Raw genomic sequence first — 14766 nt, 5'->3', positions numbered from 1 at the left:
TCCCCCATAAACCATTGTTTGCACATATCTGGCTCTTCCTTCTTTAGTACCTTCCACTCCACGGCCAATATACAGGCAAAGGCTTTTAGGACAGTGGCTCTAACTGAAACAATGGCGAAAACCTGGTTCCCGCTCTGTTGTGTGAGAAGCAAGGAGTGCCTCCGTGGGGGTCCAGAAGTGGTACTTTGTTGTGCAAATCCTGATCCAAAGATCCACTTTCCTAAAACTAAAACAAACAGCTATTTCCCTGACAAGGTGAATGTCAAGGCAATGCCAAGGAAATGTCCACACCCTGAATATTTTGAACAAATATTTCTTTGGCTGCAATGATCTTATTAATAATTACAGCATGTGGGATCTTTGATCTTTGTTGCAACATGCAGAACCTTATAGTTGCAGCATGCAGGATCTAGTTCCCTGACCAGGGATTGAACCCACCCCCACACTGCAGCATGGTGTCTTAACCCCTGGATCACCAAGGAAGTCCCCCACACCCTGAAAATGTTGATCCTGCTCCTAGGCTGCAGAGCCCTATTAGTTTAAGTCCCAGCATGACCAATGAATTGCCTCAAATTCCTGCCCTTTGACCTCAGCTGGTCCTCACTGCTTTTTTTTTTTTTTTAAATAATTTTTCTTATTTTATTTTTGGATGTGCTGGTTTTTCGTTGCTACACGGGCTTTTCTCTAGTTGCGGCGAGTGGGGGTTACTCTCTAGTTGCAGTGCATGGGATTCCTTGGTGGCTCAGTGGTAAAGAATCTGCCTGCCAATGCAGGAGACATGGGTTCCATCCCTGATCTGGGAAGATGCCACAGAGCAATGAAGCCTGTGAATCACATCTATTGTGCCTGTGCTCTAGAGCCCCGGAACCCCAACTACTGAGCCCATGTGCTGCAGTTACTGAAGTCTGAGTGCCCTAGAGCATGTGCTCCACACTAAGAGTAGTCACCACAACGAGAAGCCTGTACTACCTTTTGGCCAGCCTTCTAGTACCTTCTAATTGTGTCTCTGTGTTATTCTCATAGCAACACACCTCCCCCAAAGCCCCAAATTTTTCTCTCCTTGTTTCCCTTCTGCAGATGTCCTTGCCTCATGCTTTCTTGAGATAAGTAACAAAATAATCATAGCTGCTATCATTTATGAGGCAGCCACAGCCCTAGGTTGGTACAATATGTACCCTTCATCAGCAAGCTGAGTATCGGTAACCCTGTTTTGCAGATGATGAAACCAGAGCTTTAAGAGGCCTTGAACTTCTTCCAAGTCACAGTGCAGACATTTGACCCCAGGACTGCACATCTCCAGGATGAACTCCTTGTATTTCTATCTTCTTCCCTGAAAATATGTCTCTGTCTTGATCCCTGGGTCTTGGAGGAAGAAAAGGTCTTTCAACTCAAAGTTTCCTCCTCCATCTTGATCTTGATTTCCTCCTTTTTCTCTGCACTTTGCTTCTTTGGCTCTGCCCCTTCCCCTCTCATATGGCTCAGTCCCTCCTCCCTACAAAGATGCGCGGTGTCCCTGGCTTCTCCAACACACTCCTGCGTGATCTGCCTCCTTTGTTTCACTGTTAACTTGTCAATTTGGCCACCTTTTCTGCTCCTTCATGAGCTTCTTGACCTGTCCTGTCACCTGTTCCATGAACCAAGCCTAGCGCCCTCCCTGGCTCTGTGTGTCCTTGGCTCCCTTCTACTTCCTCTTGGATGGGCACCTGGACTGTCTCCTCCCCTTCTATTTCTCTGCCTGGGGCAGTGCCCTGAATAGCAAGGGTAATGGTGATGACCTCACCTTCAGAACTGGGCAAAAATCAGACAACTCCTTCCCAGGGCTCAGGGAGATGGCTGAAGCAGGGCTCCCAGGGAAATTCCTTTGGGCTGGAGTTCTGTTCAGCAGAATGACGATATACTCTTACCATTTTTAGAACAGTGATTACCAAATGGAAATACCCTATTCACTAGAGACTGAACCCGAAGTTACTAGCTTCATATCTAAATGTCATTCAGCTCTTCACTGTAACCAAGGCTCTGAGAAATAGAGACACATGACTACATGCTAGGGGATTCAATTCCTGTTTTTCCTTCCTGTTTGTCCTCTGTTCAAATCAAAAAAGAAATACCTAAAAGAAATAACTTCTTGGTATTGTTATCCTGATAACATATTATTACTACATCTGTGGAGATAAATGAAATAATAAATAGTTTTTGACTTGTTGGCATCAAATGCTGTCAATTGTTAAAGGCAAGTAAGTAACATCTAGGTACTAAATCTGAATTTGATGGCAAAGATCCTTTCTCTGGGTAACTCCATTCTCATACCTTCTCCACTGAAATGTCTATAGGAATTTCCATGCATTGGTATTAGTAAGTTTTTGTCTAACATTCATCCATCCATCTATGGGTTCATTCCTTAATTCAACAAATATTTATCAAAACTGTGTGCTCAGTCCTTGGATAAGATAGAGACATAGCCTGTCCTCAGAGAGTGTAGTCTAATCCAGCATTTTAAATTATGTGTTATATTTTCAACAGACCCTCACCACAGACTTGGGGTAGCTGATCAGGGACATTTCCAGGAAACAGTAATATCTAAGGTAAAGCCTGAGTGTGTTAGGTGAAGGTAGAGGAATGAAATTGTGGGGAGGGGTTGTCCCAAGGAGAATAGCATTGTAGAAGGCTCGTGTTAAGGGAGAGAAAGTTTTAGGGAACTGGAAAGAAGTCAATCTCAGTAGAATAGAGACAAGAAGAAGAATGGAGAGAGGTTATCACCATAGTTAATACTTTAGATCAGCAGCCCCCCAGCGTTTTGGCACCAGGGACAGGTTTTGTGAAAGACAATTTTTCCATGGACTTGGAAGGGTGAGAGGGAGGATAGTTCAGGATTTGGGAGCCACTGGAAGTGGCAGAGTGAAGCTTTACTTGCTCACTTGCTGCTCACCTCCTGCTGTATGGCCCAGTTCCTAACAGGCCACAGCCCAGGAGTTGGGGACCCCAGCTTTAGATACATCAAGTGGGTAACATTATTATTCCCTTGTTGCATATATGGAAACTGAGGAACTGACAGGTTAAAGCAGTTTTCCCAGGGTCACCCAGCTCATATGTAGCAGCTGTCAATACAACCCAGTATCTGTGCCCTTAGCTGACACAATACTGCCTCCCATCCTACCTTTGGGATATTTTCCAAACTTCTTCCCAGCAATGATTTGGGGACTCCAGGAGAACAAAAGTAGATTAAGGCAGTGGTTTTATATTTAATAGGATATCTGAGAGGAAATCTTAACCAAAGAAAGCCTGCCCTCCTCCATCTGCTACCCTCTGTAATCAGATTAAGCTATGGACTTCCCTGACAGTTTAGTGGTTAGGACTCCTAGCTTTCACTCTGAGGGTGCCAGTTCCATCCCTGGTTGGGGACCCTGCCAGCCAAAAAAAAAAAAAAAAGACAAAAACAGATTAAGGTAAAGACGCTGCTCTCCTTTAAGGGGATATTTTTATTTAAATGGAGGAGAGGCCACAAGTTTTGAGCACCCTAATAAGTCCAGTGGATGGAAGATGGAGGAGACAGTTTAGGGTAGTGGTCCAGCCTGTGCCCCTCAGGGGATCAAGCAGGTAATGGATAAGGGACTACCTAGTCATGTAATTGGAGGTATCTTTTTGGCCTGGGAGAGTTGGTATAAGTCACTGGACTCTTAATTTTCTAGGAGGGAATGAATGACTTAGGCTCTTAAAAGTTGCACATTAGAAGATTTTTCCCCCCTCCCATTACTAATGACATAAGTGAAAATCACTCAGATTGACTCATTCAGAGGTGACTGAGTTTTCTTTAATTCTGTGACTGATCTAGAACAAACAATGGCTTCATATCCCTTAAAGGAAAAACCAAAAATGGTTTATTGCTATAAACTTTGCAAGTAAAACTTCAAAGTGATGAAGCATGTAGATAGCACACTCAAGCTTGGAGCATGGTGATACGACTTTTCAAGACTGGATAATCTCTTGTGGACAGTTATTGACTAGTTCAGTTAAACCTTGAACCTATGAGAAAAGTACCATTTGTTCACAACTGATTTTTCCTAGAATCAAAATATTTCAGTATGAAATTTACTATATATCACCTTTCCTGAGTGAAATGCTTACTTCTGTTTCATCCTGGTTGCCTCATTCCTTCTGAAGAAAGTAGATGAGGGAAGGTGATATTTTAGGTGCTGAGACTGGCTTGAATCAAAATGCCTATCTCCAGCACCTCCTGTGGTGAAAAGAATGAGGTCTGAGCATTGTTTGCCTTGTTTATTTTCAAAACTGGTAAAGCTGATAGTTTGCATGTATATAATTGGTTGGATTAGAAAAGGAGCTAAGGAGCTTTGGAGGCACTTACAGCCAGTGATGGTCCATAGTTAATTGGTTTAGTTAGTTGCCTAAGTACAGAGGATGTATGTGTTTCATATCCTTGTTTATATCATTGACTGTGTGGATCACAATAAACTGTGGAAAATTCTGAAAGAGAAGGCAATACCAGACCACCTGACCTGCCGCTTGAGGAACCTTATGCAGGTCAGGAAGCAACAGTTAGAACTGGACATGGAACAACAGACTGGTTCCAAATAGGAAAAGGAGTCCATCAAGGCTGTACATTGTCACCCTGCTTATGTAAATTATATGCAGAGTACATCATGAGAAACGCTGGGCTGGAAGAAGCACAAGCTGGAATCAAGATTGCCAGGAGAAATATCAATAACCTCAGATATGCAGATGACACCACCCTTATGGCAGAGAGTGAAGAGGAACTAAAAAGCCTCTTGATGAAAGTGAAAGAAGAGAGTGAAAAAGTTGACTTAAAGCTCAACATTCAGAAAACCAAGATCACGGCATCTGGTCCCATCACGTCATGGGAAATAGATGGAGAAACAGTGGAAACAGTGTCAGACTTTATTTTTTTGGGCTCCCAAATCACTGCAGATGGTGACTGCAGCCATGAAATTAAAAGACGCTTAGTCCTTGGAAGGAAAGTTATGACCAACCTAGATAGCATATTCAAAAGCAGAGACATTACTGTACCAACAAAGGTCTGTCTAGTCAAGGCTATGGTTTTTCCAGTGGTCATGTATGGATGTGAGAGTTGGACTGTGAAGAAAGCTGAGCTCTGATGCTTTTGAACTGTGGTGCTGGAGAAGACTCTTGTGAGTCCCTTGGACTGCAAGGAGATCCAACCAGTCCATCCTAAAGGAGACTAGTTCTGGGTGTTCATTGGAAGGACTGATGCTAAAGCTGAAACTCCAGTACTTTGGCCACCTCATGTGAAGAGTTGACTCATTGGAAAAGACCCTGATGCTGGGACGGATTGGGGGCAGGAGGAGAAGGGGACAACAGAAGATGAGATGGCTGGATGGTATCACCGATTCTATGGACATGAGTTTGGGTGAACTCCGGGAGTTGGTGATGGACAGGGAGGCCTGGCGTGCTGCAATTCATGGGGTCTCAAAGAGTCAGACACAACTGAGCGACTGAACTGAACTGAGGGAACTCAAAGTCATGTGGAAAAGGGATATGGTTTATCAGTTAGTCCTCTCTGCTCAAACCATTCCCCACCCCTCATCAAAAAATGGACAATAGTTGTTTTTTGTTTTTTGTTTTAATATTTCTGTCTTTAGCTGTGTTGGGTCTTAGTTTCGGCACTGGGGATCTTTGTGTGGCAAGTGGGACCTTCACCTGTAGCACATGGGATTTTTTTTTTTTTGGTGGTACTGTGCAGTCTCTAGTTGTGGCATGTGGGATCCAGTTTCTTGACCAGGGATCAAACCTAGGGCCCCTGCATTGGGAGTGCAGAGTCTCAGTCACTGAACCACAGGGATGTCCCAACAAGAATTCTATTGGCCCTTTCCCTACTGCTTAAAGCTCCTTCTTCCACTTGGCCAGTTTTGATTTGGCTGTTTCTCTTGTGGTCAGAAACACAACCATCAGCAATAAGCCTTTATCTTTGTTTCTCTTTTACCATTGGGTCTACTTGTCACAGCAGCTAGAAAATGTATGATATGATGCTTCGGCTTTGTGGTCATTGAGAGAGTGAGGAGGAAAAGAAGGAAAGTGAACAGCCTAACAGATCCATCTCTGACCAAGTGAATGACTAAATGAACCCAACTCTGACCAAGCCCATGGCTCTGAAAATACCTGAACAATGAATGTGTGTGGTGGTTCACATTCCACAAATGTTTATTGATTCAAGCAGATGGAGGTTTTATGAGCTGCACACTAGGAAGAAGCAAGGTCTGACCTTGAGAACTCAGATTTAGGACTCACCCCAAAGTGGGTGAGTGCAAATGTGCCACAATTGGCAGCTGCTTTGTCTTTTCATGTGATACAGTAGATAGAGTTATTTTCCTGAGGCCTCAACTGGCCTCAGGTATTACTAAACTATAAAAGGACAGACTCAAAATGACTTTGACAAGAGGGGATTTATTGGAAGGCTTGTGTAACAGAGGATGGCTCAACAGCTCAGTGACAGAAAGGGCAGGGCATCAGATGTGAGGGAAGCAGGGAAACTCTCCCTCCCTCATCCTGCCCCCTCCTCCCACCACCCTTCTCTCTGGTTAGCTCTCTCCAAGGATTGTTTCTTCTCTCTCCCCGCAGAAGGGGTCATCCCCACTATGGGGTGCCATAGCCTCACATCTACCAGCTTCTTGTCCCTCTCTTGCTCTGTCTTCTCGAGAGGCTTAGCCTCCTACCTGGCCATCCAATGTTGAAATTCCTCGAGGCTGTATCCTATGTCCTCTTACTTCCTCTGACAGAGATCTTATTCATGCCCACAGAGATCTTGTTCAATCACCATCTCTAAAGGTTTCCCTTATTTATTTTCCAAAACAGACCTTCCTCCAAGCTTTAAGAGTTCGTATCCTCTTACCTAACTGCTGTCTTCTCTTGGGCATCTCAAAGACATCTGAAATTTTCCCCTTTTTTCTTGGTAACAAAATTCTCCTCTTGTTGGAAGTGGCAATGTACCTGGCTGAAGAGACCACATTTTCCAGTTTCTCTTTGCCTTCAGGGATGGACAATGAGATGGAAGCAGAAGTAATTGAGTTTCTAGGGAAAGTCCTTTACAAAAGGCTGACTCAGCTGGAAGTTTTGCCAGTTTTGCCCTGATGCCGTCCTCCTCCTTCTGCCTGAAATGTGGATGTGATAGCTAGTGCTAGGGCAGTCATCTTGAGAGTATGAGGAGAACTTGAGGATGGAAAAGAGCACTGAAGGTGGCAGAGAAAATAGTGGAAGGAGCCTGGGATAAAGATGCCTACTTTCTATCTACAGATGGCTTTTAGGTAAGAAATGATAAACGTCTGTCTTACTGAAGCCACTACTATTGTTGGTCTCTATAATTAGAACCAAACACAATTCCTAATTGGAGCCTAAGGTGTAGGCTCTTCCTATACCTCAACCTTCATCTGGCACCAGGATATACTCCACCCTTCTCCCTCTTCTCAAGTAATGGCTGTCCTCTCTCCCTATGCTCACCACCCTCTCTCCTGCCACTTAGTCTTCTCACGCTCCATTTGCAACACCTATTTCTCAGCTCAGTCATCAACTTTGCTAGGTCAATCCTCCTGTCATAGGTCTCAGAATACCACCAGCCTCTTCTTGGTAGTAACTGTCCCTGTTGTAATTTCACAAGCTAGGGGAGGGACCAGACTAGTCCCTCCCACTAAATTGTAACCTCCGTGGGGGCAAGACCATGTTTTTCCCTTTTATTACCATTGCATCCTTTATTCATAAGCATACTTTAGCAATAAGTGCTCACCCCTCCCCACCAAAAAAAAAAAAAAAAGGAAAATGAATGCACCAGAAAGGAATTACTCAGGTCTCTCTGAAAGTGAAGTCGCTCAATCATGTCTGACTCTTTGTGACCCCATGAACTGTAGCCTGCCAGGCTCCTCCACACATGGAATTTTCCAGGCAAGAATACTGGAGTGGGTTGCCAATTCCTTCTCCAGGGGAACTTCCCAACCCAGGGATTGAACTCTGGTCTCCAGCACCACAGGCAGACTCTTTATCATCTGAGCCACCAGGGAAGTCCTCAGAAATATGAACCAGATCTCTCTGGTTCATATTTTAAAGAATCCCAGGGAAGAATTCTGCCAAGTTTCCACCTTAGACCAAGAGCAGTCTCTATAAGAACATGGCTACCCTCAATCAAATCACATCTTTGGATTAGGGAAAGAAACAATGCTAAAAGAAGGGAAAGGGGATAGGTACATGTAACAGTAAATGTCCATCCCTTTAGGGACATTTTTTGTGCTTATGGTAACCTACTTTTACCTGGAGGGGAAGGTGGAGGGAGGAGAGTTCACAGTACAACCTGGCTTAGGTCTTGCACGCCCTGGGAGGGGACCTGGTCCCCAGACTATTGTGTATAATAAGGGGACCACCTTGGTATACTCCCTCAGGGTCTATTTCCATTCATGGTCAATAGATCATAAGAATGAAAATTCTTGTTTTATCCATTTTATGACTTCTGATCAATTCAACCAGCCCTGAAAATATAAGCTCTTCACTTAACTTGAAGCCCTTCCCCTTCTGGCCCCTGATGCCCTCTCTGACTCCCTCCTGTTTCTCGATACCTGAGTTCAGCCCTGCCTCGAGCACTGCTGTACCCTCTACCTGCAGCTCTCTGTTCTTAGATCCTGGTGAGGTTGGCTCTGGGGGAGGTGGCGCCAGCAGGGCTGCTGTGCAGACTTCTGCAGATTGTACGATGCACAAAGGTGTTGGACTAAGGGCGGAAATTCAGTTCTAGTGCTGCCACCAAGCTGTGTGCTCCAAGAAAGAGGAGCATTTCTCTTTGCCAAAGAGACTCCTGTAGCAAGTCCAGGGTCCTTGGGCTGCATCTGGCCAGAGGGAGATCTGTGTTCACTTGTACACAAGTGGAACCATAAAGAAAGGTGGGACCATAACGAAAGCTGAGAGCTGAAGAATTGATGCTTTTGAATTGTGGTGTTGGAGAAGACTCTTGAAAATCCCTTGGACGGCAAGGAGATCAAACCAGTCAATCTTAAAGGAAACCAGTCCTGAATATTCATTGGAAGGACTGATGCTGAAGCTGAAACTCCAATATTTTGACCACCTGATGCAAGGAGTTAACTCATTGAAAAAGATCCTGATACTGGGAAAGATTGAAGGCAGGAGGAGAAGGAGATGACAGAGGATACGATGGTTGGATGGCATCACTGACTCAATGGACATGAGTTTGAGCAAGCTCCAGGAGTTGGTGATGGACAGGGAAGCCTGGCATGCTGTAGCCCATGGGGTCGCAAATAGTCGGACACGACTGAGCGACTGAACTGAACACAAGCAAATAAAGCTGGTAGTAGCCCAGCACTTCATCAGAGCTGGAAATTCTTCTCCTCTATTGGATGAGGGTGACTCCGGGGCTGAATTGACACTGAAGCTGAAACTCTTGCGAGTGACTGGAGGTGGAGAAAGCTCTGTGGGATGATCCTGAAGGGAGCTCTAGCTCTGCCTCTGCCTTGCGTTGGTGCTCTTGGTTTAGACTCTTCTTTACATCTTGTACGTTTTTATCTCACAAGTATATTCTGAGCCCTCATCATGTGCCAGGAGGAGGGATCCATGGGGACAAGGCTCTGCTCTTTGGGAATTTAGAGGGAAAGAGATATAAATCAGATAATCATACTGACAACATTTTTTAAAGGATAATTTTTTTTTAATTAATTTATTTTTATTTTTGACTTCACTGGGTCTTCATTGCGGCATGCAGGCTTTCTCTACTTGTGGCAAGTGGGGTCTACTCTTCAGCAAAATGTGCAGGCTTGTTGCAGCTTCTCTTGTTGCTGAGCACAGGCTCCAGGGTGTGTGGGCTCAGTAGTTGCAACTAAGGGCTCTAGAGCATGTGCTCAGTAGTTTTGGGGCTTGGTTGTCCCGAGGCATGTGGAATCGTCTCAGACCAGGGATTGAACCCATGTCCCCTGCACTGGTAGGTGGTAGGTGGGTTCTTAAAAACTGGACTGCCAGGCAAGCCCCACATCAACAACATTTACTATTAAAAGCTGTGATGAGCCCAGGAAGGAGATAAGGGTGCGACTTTGAGAGCTCATGGTAGGGAGAACTAGGTGGAGGCTGGGATGTTGGGAAGACTTCCTTGAGGAAGTGACTCAAGCTCCAAATGGAAGGATGGATGGGTAGGAGGTGACAGGGCAGACAAAGGATGAGACCTGATATGGAAGATAACCTGGTCCAGAGGAGACAAGAACCATGGGCCCAGCTCTGAAAGCAGGTCACTCTAGTGCCCAAAGATGTTTCTAGCAATGCTTCTGGGATTTTAAGAATATGACATTATTCATCACTGAAGTTCCATTTACAGATCATTCTGGTAAGTCATCTTTCAGGGACCGTAGAGAGTGTGACTCAGTGGTGTGCTGAAGCAGCTCCCTTCTGCTTGCCAGAGCTGACTGTACATATCTCTTCCCAATTTCACATTCAGTGGCATAGCCTTGGTAGCTTGAAATTGGTCATGGTGGGAGTATTTACACCAGAGAAACGGTGAACAAATTCAGGCTTTTTTTTTTTTCTTCCAGAGCATGTTAAACAGTTACTAGTAGGGTACTGAGCGTGAAGCACTTCTCACAGCCCTGGAGAGGTTACCCAATTCACAGAGCAGCATAAGTTCTCTTGAAAGAGTTGAATTTATGACAGTGTGACACGGTGGCCTTTGGATTCGGCCGGAGACAGCTGGGGAGAGACACTGCCGACCCACCAGAGGTATGATTTCTGCCACTCATGAAGGTTTCCTGGCAATTGGCTTTCAAGAAACAGAACCTCAGAAGCTCTGTTACCTGAGGGTGATGGGGGTAGTCAGATGTGGACAGTCACGTGCTTGCTGACTCCCTCCAGCGTCAGAGACTGTTACCGGGTCCAGCAGCCAAATAGTTAGAGCACCCCAGACCTCCGCCCTCCCCTCTTCGGACTAGCAGGTGGTTCATGACATAGGTTAGACACAAATTATGTGTGTAATTCAACCCCCTGCTTTCCGTCCCTGCAGTGGTGTGAGGAGGGCTTGATTCAGATCACAAGGCCCCTGAGAGCAGGGACTGACTTAGTCAGCCTCATGTTCTTCACACTTCTGACCCCGTGCCTGGTACTCAGCGGTCTTTCCCTAGATGCTGGCTTTTGAATCAATGTCCTCATGAAACAGAACCCAGAAAGTCTACACAGCTAGATGCCCTGTTCACCCTAGGCCTTCACTGGTCCTTATGCTTGCCTTTCTGGCAACTTCCCTTTAGCCTGCTGAACTCGGTTTGGGGGAACTCTGAGGCCCTGTCCCTCATCCCTCGAGACTGGTGGGCTGCCTGCACCATGCAGCCTTATCCCCAGTTCCTGTCCTCCTAGGTCATTCCATCACGCCCCCCTCTACTGTGAGGGTCTGCATCTCATGGCCCCGGCATAGTGTTAGGCACAAAGTGAAAGTCACTCAGTCATGTCCGACTCTTATGACCCCATGAACTATATACAGTTCATGGAATTCTCCAGGCCAGAATATTGGAGTGGGTAGCCTTTCCCTCCTCCAGGAGATCTTCCCAACCCAGGGATCAAACCCAGGTCTCCTGCATTGCAGGGAGATTCTTTACCAGCTGAATCAAGCCCAAGAATACTGGAGTGCATAGACTATCCCTTCTTCAGTGGATCTTCCAGACCCAGGAATTGAACTGGGCTCTCCTGAATTGAAGGCGGATTCTTTACCAACTGAGCTATCAGGGAAGCCCAAAGTTAGGCACAAAATCGGTGCCCAACAAATATGAGGGGCTGAAGCTATTGCAAACAACTTAAATTTCAGGAAAGATGGGCTGCACTTTACAAGTTCCTTCTGCATGCCAAGTATATGAAAGGCAGCAGAATATGCTACCCCAAAATACGCCGCTTTGGCATAAGGATTATTTTGAACTGCAGGCAGTTGAGAAGCGAATATAAGAAAAGCTCTCATTTGATCCATAATTACCTAAAAGTAGGACCGAAGTTCAGAAAGGTGTCCCTTTCCCCCTCTCTCCCAGAAGTGACTGAAGTTTATCTCTGGAAATACCTCTAGACCCTTACCAGCTCAGAGATGGCACCAGAGGACTCTGCCTAGCAAACTCTACTAACAAGACTTTGCCTTTCATTGGTTCCTGCTCTGTATTTGCCTTCCCATAATTTGCTGCCATAGAAATTTAAATTCCTTTTCCTTTTCTTGTCACTTCTAAAAGCGTGTTATTCTTTTGTTAAGATGTCACAGAGCCCAGCTGTAATCACCCCTTTGAGTTACCCATCACTGGTGCACTGCACATATTAGTAAACTGTTTTTCTTGTTAATCTGTCTTTTGTCAGCCTAATTTACAGGCTCCATGTAGAGAACCTAAAAGCTGCTGCTGCTGCTGCTGCTAAGTCACTTCAGTTGTGTCCCACTCTGTGCGACCCCATAGACGGCAGCCCACCAGGATCCCCCGTCCCTGGGATTCTCCAGGCAAGAACACTGGAGTGGGTTGCCATTTCCTTCTCCAAGACATGAAAGTGAAAAGTGAAAGTGAAGTCGCTCAGTCGTGTCCGACTCTTATCGACCCCATGGACTGCAGCCTACCAGGCTCCTCCATCCATGGGACTTTCCAGGCAAGAGTACTGGAGTGGGGTGCAGAGAACCTAAGAGAGTAGAGGGAAAAAGATTTTTTTCCTTCCCTAATATCATACACTTCCCTGGTTGCTCAGACAGTAAAGAATCTGCCTGCAATGCAGGAGATCTTCCAGACCCAGGTTTGATCCCTGCGTCCGGAAGATCCCCTGAAGGAGGGAATAGCAGCCCACTCCAGTATCCTTGCCTGTGGAACCCCACGGACAGAGAAGCCTGGTGGGCTACAGTCAATGGGGTTGCAAAGAGTCGGACACAACTGAGTGACTAACACATATAGTATCATATATTCCTTATATTCTTTCTCTCTTTTAATCCTTACAACAACCCCATGAAGTAAATTCTGTTATTCCCATTTTACAGAAGGAACTGAAGATCAGAGGTGTTAAGTAATTTACCCAAAGTCACACAACTCCACAGGAGCTAGTACTCAGGTACAGATATGATTCTCTGCCTTCCACACACAGTGGTGTATGGTGGGATGGAACCAGAGTACTCAACTGCAGCAATGAAAAACTGTTTAGTCTAAAGTATTCCTTTCTTTGCCTTTTTTCCTTGTGTCCAACATCTGGGTCTTCATTCCTAAGGGCCAGTTTGCCTACAGATTGATTCAATTTAAGCTTATGGACATAAGATCTATTGCTGTTGCATTTCTCACAGTTTTTTTCAGGGAACCTTTTGCTACATTTATTCCATTCACTTCAAGTCCTTTAGGTTTATGGAGAAGGAACATGCAACAAGATGCTGTTGGAGCCAGTAAATTCCTTCTTGACCATTGTGTCATAGAGTGGAATGCCAGGACAACTGCAGCAGAAATACCTGGGGGGTTGGATAAGGGTCAGTTTCTCAACTCTGCTCCATAGAGTAGGTCTCTGTGTGGGAAATCGACATCTTAACCAGGCACCTCTGGTTAATTTTTTTTAGGAGCTTCCAAGGACCTGGTTAAAATTTTACCTTATAATTGGCAGCTATACGCCCACAAAATTCGAGTGTAGAGCTAGAATTATTATAAAGTACGTGCATTTTAACCTGAGCAAACCTATGTAGCAATCAGGCAGATCAAGATAGAGGAGGAGGAAGTTTCCCCCTACGTCATCCCAGAGGCAACTGCTGTTCTGAATATTACCATGGACTAGTTTTGCCCGTTTTTGAACCTCACAGATGTGGAACCATACTGTTCTGCCATTGTGCCTGTTTTCTTCCATTTACATTGTTTTTGCGATTTATCCATGTTGCTATATGTGCCAGTAGCTTGTTTCTTTTTATTGTTGGTAATATTCCATTGTATGAGTATATCCTAATTTATTTATCTTTTCTCTTATTAAAGATCACTAAGATTGTTTCCAGTTTAGAGCTGTTGTGATTAAAGTTGCTAGGAACATTCTTTTTCTTTTTTAGGTATTTCATTTTTTTAACTTTTTATATCTGGATATAGTCAATTAACAAACAGTGTTGTGATAGCCTCAGGTGAACAGTGACGGGACTCAGCCATACATACACACGTATTCATTCCCCCCAAGCTCCCCTCCCATCCAGGCTGCCAAATAAAATTGAGCAGAGTTCCATGTGCTCTACAGTAGGTCCTTGTTGGTTATCCATTTTAAATATAGCAGTGTATAGGTGTCCATCCCAAACTCCCTAACTATCCCTTCCCCCCATCCTCCACCTCAATCCCCCTGCCACACATCAGTCCGTTCTCTAAGTGTGTGAGTCTATTTCTGTTTTGTAAGTTCATTTGTATCATTCTTTTTTGGATTCCACATATAAGGGATGTCATGATATTTCTCCTTCTGTCTGACTTCACTCAGGATGACAATCTCTAAGTCTATCCATGTTGCTACAAATAGCATTATTTCATTCTTTTTAATGGCTGATTGTATATTTGTACCACATCTTCTTTATATCCATTCCTTTGCTGAGGACAATTAGGTTGCTTCCACGTCTTGGCTATTTTAAAAAGTGCTACAGTGAACACTGAGGTGGACAAATCTTTTCAGATCATATTTTTCTTTGGATATATGCCCAGGAGTGGGATTGCACGGTCATGTGGTAGCTCTATTTTAGTTTTTTAAGGAACCTCCATGCTGTTTTCCAGAATGGTTGTACCAATTTGCATTACCACCAATAGTGTA

The sequence above is a fragment of the Bos taurus genome, chromosome 11 (assembly GCF_002263795.3).
Source record: "Bos taurus isolate L1 Dominette 01449 registration number 42190680 breed Hereford chromosome 11, ARS-UCD2.0, whole genome shotgun sequence".
Lineage (NCBI taxonomy): Eukaryota > Metazoa > Chordata > Mammalia > Artiodactyla > Bovidae > Bos > Bos taurus.
Note: the sequence above shows the minus strand (reverse complement) of the source record.